Source organism: Lutjanus erythropterus, chromosome 11, assembly GCF_056507025.1.
Source record: "Lutjanus erythropterus isolate fLutEry1 chromosome 11, fLutEry1.hap2, whole genome shotgun sequence".
Lineage (NCBI taxonomy): Eukaryota > Metazoa > Chordata > Actinopteri > Lutjaniformes > Lutjanidae > Lutjanus > Lutjanus erythropterus.
In genome coordinates, this window is record NC_139327.1 from 17,250,199 (window position 1) to 17,258,851 (window position 8,653).

General features: G+C 39.2%; 1 long non-coding RNA gene across 1 annotated transcript in view; it reads left to right on the plus strand.

Annotated features, from left to right (window-relative positions):
* LOC146318865 (uncharacterized) overlaps nucleotides 1–1,423 on the plus strand; it is a 59,867-nt gene extending 58,444 nt beyond the window's left edge. Inside the window, exon 3 of the long non-coding RNA XR_014771567.1 lies at nucleotides 866–1,423. This is a non-coding gene — a long non-coding RNA (uncharacterized LOC146318865). The remainder of the gene's footprint in view (nucleotides 1–865) is intronic.
* Nucleotides 1,424–8,653: the final 7,230 nt, after the last annotated feature.

Here is an 8,653-nt window from a genome sequence, read left to right on the forward strand (position 1 = left end):
CAGCTCGCACTCAGGAGATAATATGTTTGCAGAGAAAAAAATCTGACGCGAAAAAACCTTCTTCCATCTTGACTTTTTTTTTTTTTAAATGAATTTTTGTTTCCCTTTGCATTCAGCTGCTAAGCCTCTCTCCTCTTTGCTGTGCACTTTCACTCATGCTGTGTCCTTTTCTTTAATAACTTGCGCTCCAGTTTTGTTTGCTGGTCCTTTTCCCCTTGTCTCTTTTAAGTTATATCTTTTCTCATCTCTCAATTTGATTTTATGCAACAGAGTGTAAGACAAAGGGATATGTCCAAATTTTGGCAGCACTAAGAAGAGACAGAGCTGCAGCCAAGGATCCTGCTGGTATCCAAAAAAGCCAAGCAGAATGAAGCACCAAAAAAAAAAAAAAAAAAAAAAAAAAAAGAAAACACCACCCTTTCCTTTGCTTGCTCACAAATTCCACTTTTTCTGTAGCCAGCCCTGCGCTGCGACTCCTCCTCATCCACATCTTACCGCATTCAACCTTTTGCCATTTCTCTCTTGCCGTACCTTTTTTTAAAGGCGATTTGAGGTTTTTGTACCCCGGAAAATGGGCACTGGACAACGGGTTAGGAGGGCGTAACAGGGAGAGAACGAGGGGATGTTATCTTCTTACTTTTGCTGTTATTTAGCATCTTTTTTTTTTACTGTTTTTGTTGTTGAATCGCTGTTGTAGTGCTTGCAGGTTTTAGTCTTTTATGTTTTAAAGGTGTGCTTGGATTACCACGTGTTTGTGAGTGTGTGCTTTTAGGAATGTGTGTGTACGGATTTCTTATCTGTCAACGTTAGTCTTTCTGTTCTGTTCACAGTCAGTTTTTGATGATTTGTATATCTGTTTTTATAGGTTTCTGTGGCCTACACTACTGCTCAAGCCTGACTCCATCTGATTCCAGAGGATGACCAGCATGTGCCCTACTGGTATGTTGGCGATTTATAATACTTATAGTTTTCTCTTCATTAGTTTGGTCCGGTGTAGTTTCAAATCTGCACCATATGATGCGTACCTGACGACTTGTTCACAGTGCATGTTTTTTTTTTTTTTTTTTTTTTTTTTATGGTGTTCATGGCAGATAGTAAAGTCATGTGTTATTACATATTATGGAAATACAGAATTTATCAGATCATTTTACAGAAGGCATTTATAAACCTGTGGTTTTCTTTTGAAAATTAAGATTGGTATCATATGTTGTATTTTATACAGGTGTGGTTTAATATGATTTCACTGTCCCATTTATTCTTAGTTTAGAATATTGATAGAGATGTTGGAATTGTTGTTTGTTGGCGATTGTTGCTATGCTGGGTCTTTTTTTGCAAAGAATACAAATGGTCTTATAATGGTGTTGGAACATTTTATTCATTTTGTGGTATTTCCTAAAAAAAACTAATAGAGCTTAAAATGTCATTTTTTACAGCACAAATTTATTTTCTTATTTCAAATCACTCATCAGTAGCTGGCATTTCGTGTTTTTATGCCCACATATAAAAGAACAAGCAGTATATTATTCTGTTTGACATTTCAAAAATAAACGTTGACCTCAGAAGAATGTGATCAGTAGGTTACACAAACACTACGTCCATCTCACAGTCATGTGCTCTGGCCTGTTCACTGTACCATGGCTTAATTTCAAGACTCTCCTCTATAAAATATACAAACAGGAAATATGCTTTATAGCAACATTGAAAAGGTCTAATTAAATATAAAACATGAAAGGAAAACAATCTGCATCAAACAAGGATTTATAAATAAATATTATAAGTTAAAATAGACCAAATTCATAAATATTCTAACATACAATGGAAGATGTACAGTGTACAGAGTTATCAACTTTTCAACTCTGATTCTTGAGAAATACTGTTTTGTTCATTATGGCACGTTTGTTTGAACACCCAGAGTGGTGTGGTGATATGTTGTACGATTGGAGTTTACAGATCAGATAGTAGAACAACTTGCTGTGTCCATGTTTTCTGGGTTTTGCCTTCCTTTTTTGCACTTGAAGGGTTATAGCCAGCTGCCACAAACCCGTAGATCCGAACTTGTGGTGACTGGCTGCACAAGCTCGTATCTATAGGTATGTGTCTTCCTGGCAAATACAACACCTGACCAGTGCCTGTAAGAAAAACAACTAGCTAAGTGTAACGATATTTCAAGCAGGTTTTGACTGGTTAGTCAAAAAGATAGGATTTGTCAGACGTCTTTACAGTCTTTTCTATGCAATAAATCATTTATAACACCAAGCTTTCCTTAACTGTGTTCCCACGATTGAACAACACCGACCCTGTCAGAACACTCTGTACTCTGTACTCAAACTTATCCCACGTGTCCCATCTTTACGCAGTGACCCCACCCAAAGCAGGAGGGTTGGACTATATGAGTTAAAAATCCCTTTGATATCTCTGGCTGAATTAGGCCATTGGGTCAGTGGTGCAGGACTGCTTCATAGCAATATTGTCTCTTTAGGCACCCCTGTCTAGTTATTTTAGCTATAGACTGGTTCTTAAATTTCTTGAAAAAAGAAATCTGATATTACGATAAAGTTCGCTTTTACAATATACTGTAAAATCACTTTCACCCTGATAGACTTGGTCGATTTCGTCCACCCCCACAAAGCAGGCATCGTGCAGTTTCCTCCAGTGTTCCGCAGGTTGAGGTAGTAGGTTGTATAGTTCAGAGTGACACCACAGGAGATAACTGTACAGCCTCCTAGCTTTCCCTGAGGAAACACCACACACCCTGGAGACTGATGGATCATTTACCAACCTTTATGCAATATTAGAGTAAACTCTTGGTTTGTTAGTAGGTTGTGAATACATTGTCTGTGTATCAGGTGGTTTTGTATCTGGCCCTAAAATATTGATTTTGAATTTTCATCACTTCTTTCAGTTCCTACAGTGTATTAATCATTTCCATCATTAATAAATGGTAGCTTGATTATTTAGTTTTACAAACATCAGTTGCAACTTTATCATGGCCAGCCAAATAATGTTTATAGATGCACTACGCGGGATTTACTAACCATTTACAAAGTATTATAAACATCAGTTGTAACTTTATAATGGCTGTCCAAATAATGTTATAGATGCTCTACATAGTATGTATTAACCATTTGTCAGGTATTATAAACATCTGTAGCGACTTTACAGTAACCATCCAGATAATAGTGTGACCCTACACTTCAAACTGCGACATTGTAGGTACATCCATACCGTAATTTTTGCTCATGCAGGACTCTTAGTTTAGTTAGCACCAATAATTCTTCATCGTCCAAGTAGAATTTCGAAATCAAGGCAAATGAGCTACTTGGTTGGGTTTAGGCAACACAGCGTCTTGGATAGGGTTATGACAAGATTATGCTTTGGGTTTAAATAAGGGCATGACTTATGGAAGTTCACATACATAATGTAACATAAGTAAGTATATAAAGTCTTCTCATCGTCAGTTCCAGCTTTATAATAGGCCTCCTAATAATCTTTATAGATGGTTTACCAACTAAATTGTTAAGTGTGACAAATATCAGGTTCATCTTTATATGTAATGATTTCTTTATTAATGAGTGCAGGTTGAAGAGACATTTTGAAGGACATTTTCACATTTCACTGTTTTAGAATTTTTTTATGAAGAATTTATGAGGAAACTGACTGTATTTGTGGCAGGAGGACAAACTTAAAACAAGCATAAAGCAGAGGACGAAGAGGGGGGAAAATATTTGGTAGCTGGGGAAAAAGCACCAACATGCTGCTGCAGCAGCGAGGTCTGCGGGCCGCTCTAATGAAAGAGATGCCACTGAAGGGAAACACCATACAGCCGCAGGGGGAAGAACACGGTCTTGGCAGCCAATTATGTACAAAGTTCAGTTTCACTTAACCAAAACGATATATTTCCTCTGCACAGCTATGTGGTAAAGACACTGCTGTGATTAAAACAGCCGGAAACAACTTTCACTGCTTCAAACCAAGAAAACCACAGACCCCTGAAATCATCTTGATCCCTGACAGCAATGTAAAATACACTGATTTATTGCTTCATTTGAGGCTCATCCAAATGAATTTCTTGTGCTTTGTCACAAAACATGTGACTTGTAGCTGCGTTTCACAGTCATAATTTAGCTGCATAGTTTTGATCTCTGTTGTGGGCTCCAATCAATAGACACTGAATGCGACAAGTGAGAACAATGTTAACTGGGATTTCTGCAGGCCCTTAAAAAGTCTTAAAAATACTAAAATCTGATCATTTGAATTTTGGGCCTTAAAGTGTCCTAAATATGATTATGAGAAGTCTTAAAAATCAGTTGAAGTATATGAAGTCAACGTTAGTTTTTATAAAGCACGATTTAACTTTATAAAGTTAAAATGAAAACTTTTTTCCAGTACATAAAATACAGAAAACTTTGCTTGGGGTGATTTAGATTTGTACAATGATGAACATTTCTGAGGGCACAAGGAACTCCCTGGCAGATATAAGTACTGAGAAAACTGCTTCTTGTTTTACAACCTGTCCCTAATTGACTGACAGTATTAAAACATTAAGCAGCTGACTGATAGTGACCAGGACTGATGTATATTTAGCTATTTATTTTATTTTCATTTGTTCTTTTCTCACTGTACCTTTCTACAATTGGTTGGCATATGTATATGTTAAATTATTTAACTGGCTAAATAAAATATTGAATTATATATAATATATAGAGAGAAAACAGCCTTCTAATTGGTGCACAATCCACATAGAAAAGGTCTATTTTTATTGTAACTAAAAAAAATTCACTATATGGGTCACCATATTACAAATTTGTGAATTTTTCTCCTCTAAAATCAATATTGGTCAGGCTCTGAACAAAATCAGCGTTGAACCAATAACCACTAATATAAACTGTGCATGTACTTTTTTTGACACTATGGCATTCATAGGTCTTAAAACGTCTTAGATTTAACTTTTGATAACCTGCAGAAAGCCTGTGTTAAGCAAATGCTGCTTTTAAAAAAATAATTTAATCATAATGAGCAATTAGCTGTAAATTATGCCACAGTCGCAGGATTTCCTCCTGAGTAACACAGTTGTGAAAATTAATTATTCCTGCCACACTTTTATTAAAAGCACATTCTCTTACACTTTTTAGACCGAACTTATCTAATAAATAAAATGTGACAATGGGTGCAGTCCTCTCAGGGAGAGACGTGTCCCCGTAGTGCGGTGTGCTGCTGTGTGCAGATGTGTAGAGTGTGGAGTGGTCTGATGATGAAAGACTGTTTCCACTTAAACTCTTCGCTCTCTGTCTCAAGGCCACCGGGTTCGATGGAGGTGGAGTAAGGAGCTCTGTGGGCCAGAATGAAGCGGGGGCCCTTGGTACGGGGCAGTTTCTGCAGTATGAGAGAGCAAACAGTCAGTTACAGTAGATACAACATGACAACAGTGCGTTTTTTTTCTTTCTCAGTGCATTTTTGCTCTGCTTTTTCTGTTTTATTTTTCCTGGTACGAGCAAAGTGTTTTTTCATTTGCATCTCTGCTGTCTTGTGTGAGAAGTTTTGTTGTGGCCATGGGGGTAGTGTGTTACAGTATACAGCAGGAGGCATACAGGAGCTCTCTCTAGTGACCCCCCCAGCACACACACACACACCCTGCCCTCCTTGCGGAGTCTAAGTGTAGGTTTTTATCTTCATTGAAAATTTCTATAAATAGTCCCGTTTAGCTGTTCTAATGTTAGTTCTGTGTGCGGTCGTGCAGCGTCATCGTCACAGGAGAGGAAAAGGAAGTAAAGAAAGACGCTCTGTAAAACTGAGATTATATGAACAAGCTGCACTGAAGTGCATGTGATGTGTTTAGACACCACAGCATGTGATGTCTGTGACCCAGAGAGATGAATTTGCTTCAAAAAAAAGTGGTGCAATCGAGTCAAAAAGGACAAATCTCTGATGACAGTCGAGGAAGAAATAAAGAAAAATGTATATAAAGGCTGAGTTTTGTTTGAGGTTTTCTAATTGACCTTGAAATGAGAGGTAATACACTCTCAAAAAAATTATTTAAAGCAGTAGAGGGTCTCCCATTCTTTTTCACAAGTCTTTTCTGTGTCTTTACAGCAGCTAATACTGATAAAATATAAGACTAGCACACCACCAGGCTTCCAGTTACATTTCCTTTACCGCTCACTGAACTTGTCTCCGTTGCACCCTCCTTTTCTCTTTCAATCTTGTTCCCACCCTCCTTCTCTCCATGGAACGCACGCTGTAATACCCAGTCACTCTCGCAGACACAGAGGGAGAGAGAGACAGGAACAGAATACCGGACTTGCCGACTGGAGGAAGATTTTTTTTTCTTTTCTTAAATGAAAAGGAGCTGAAAAGAGACATTGTAAGATAAAAAATGTGATTGTCTGTCTTTGCTTTCTTTCTTCCTCTCCTCTGCTGCTGTCTGCTCTTGTTCTCTTTAGCACTTTTTCCCTCCTTGTCCTCTACCTTTCCTTATCTCTCCTTCTCTGCATAGAGCAGGCCTTTAGAGGCTGTGATTTCAGCTGTGAGAGGAAATGAATGGATGATATTTATTTCTCTTTTGCCCGCTCTACTGCTGCTGCTGCTGCTGCTTGCTGCTGTTTCAGTTGCTGTATGTAACAGGCAAAGAGGGGCAAGCACAGGCTCTACAGTTTCTCTGCCCTGGGGACTTGAGCCTGCAATCCATGAAGCATGCAAGGCAGAGGAGAGGAGAAAGAAAATACAGAGGCAACAGACAGAGAGGTGTGATACGGCAAGACTAAAGCGCCGAGCAAGAGCAGAAAGAAAATGTGACACAGATGGATTTAGGCAGACAGACAGACAGACAGGGGGAAGAATAAGATGGGTAGAAATGTCACATGGAGAAAGAGGGGTGAGTAGCAGCGGGCAGAGCCACTACAGCAACAGGCGTTACACATTTTTTCCTATTATTCACTACTGTGGCTGTTTTGGCGCTCTGTGTCTGAACCTATTTTCAAAGCTTTGAACTGTATCTGAAATAAGCAGACGATAACACGAATTTCTGTTTGTTTTTTGTTTTTTGTTTTTTTTGTTTTTTTTTAAGGTCTGATGTAAAGCTGCTTTACATGGAAAACTTTAAGGAATGCTAAGACTGTGGGCACACGTTTACTTTACTATTTCATGTGTGTCGTTGGCTTTCTTTTTTCAAGAAATCATTTATCTTACCTTACCTTATCTTAATACAGCTTTTCTTCTTTTTTTCCTTCCTGTCTTTTCGTTCTCATTCTGTTGCTCATTTATCATTGGTTCTTTCCTGTATTAGTAAACATGCATGTAGCAGTACAGGCCCATTCATCAGCTCTTTATTTCCTGGTGCATGCAGTTTTTCTACCAGTGACCACTGTAGTGTATTTTCTTGTGCTCTTATTTTGTAAAGAATATATTTTGCTTTTATTTTCTAGATTTTCTGTTGCTGTTCTTTGTCTTTATATAGCAACATCTTAGTCCTATAGTTGCTAAATTTCTTGTGGTGTCTTTTCTTTTACTTTTACTTTTCTATTTAAACCCATTGCTGCTTCAGTATATTTTTACTTCACCTACTTTAACCCTTTAACCTCACACCCCTCTCTGTTTCTGTCTCTGTATCCCTCCTGCTCTCTCTCTGTCTGGCTGCACATGGTATAGTCTTGCATGTCTGAGCAGCAGACGGCTAGACAGCAGCAATCTGCTACAGCAGCCTCATGTGCTAGTCCGAATAATCCATTCAACAAAGCCTGAGCTAGCAGCACTAAAAATCTCCTCCTCTATTCCTCTCTATCTCCCGCTCTCAGCTTTTTTTTTTTCTCACAGATCTCTCTCTTTTTCCATTTTGTCTGGCCCCATCCACCCCTCCTCTGTTCCTCTGCTAGGCTGACCGGCGTAGACGTACATACATACAGAGAGGACTGCGGCAGCCTCCGCCACCACAGTCAGCTGGGTGAGTTTCTCTTTCCGTCTCTCTTCCTTGCTTGCATCTCATCGCCCTCCCAGCCTCCCCTATTCCCTCTTCCTCCTCATCTCAGTCAGGTCTCATTCCATCTACCTGACGAATGAGCTTTCCCTCCATAAAGTCCGAGCCGTGTGATTGACAGGTGCGGTTTCAGAGGGCTGACAAGCCTGGCGTGTCTATAGATGGGATATCTCGTAGGGAAAGTGGAAGTGGTAAGGAGCTTTGGCTTTTTCAGTAAATGAGGATGGATTTTTATCTGAGTGAGTATATTTTCGGTCTCTGCTGCTGTCCTCGTTGTCTGTCTGGCGCTGCTGCGCGTGTGCGCGCTGCAGGATTGAGGTATTTTGAGTGAAAAATCAAAGATGAACATGGCTCAGCTGAGCCTGGCTGTGGCAGCAACAGGGAGGCCAAAATACTGTATGCTGAGGCAGAGCCATTCTTATGAACATCCTGTGATAATAAAGTGCTGTCTGTCTGGGTGTGTATGGCCAGTCAGTGGTGACTACAGTACAAGTGCGTACAGTATATGTTACAATGAGATGATATATAGTTGGTTTTATGTTACAGTCTTTATGTGTGATGTGATTTACGGCATGTATCGGTATTTGACTGATGCGCAGAATACCATGACATTTATTGTCTTATACAGTATAAAAGTGTTGAATAGATGAACCGTTTCATGTCCGTAGGGTTCATGCAGACCCT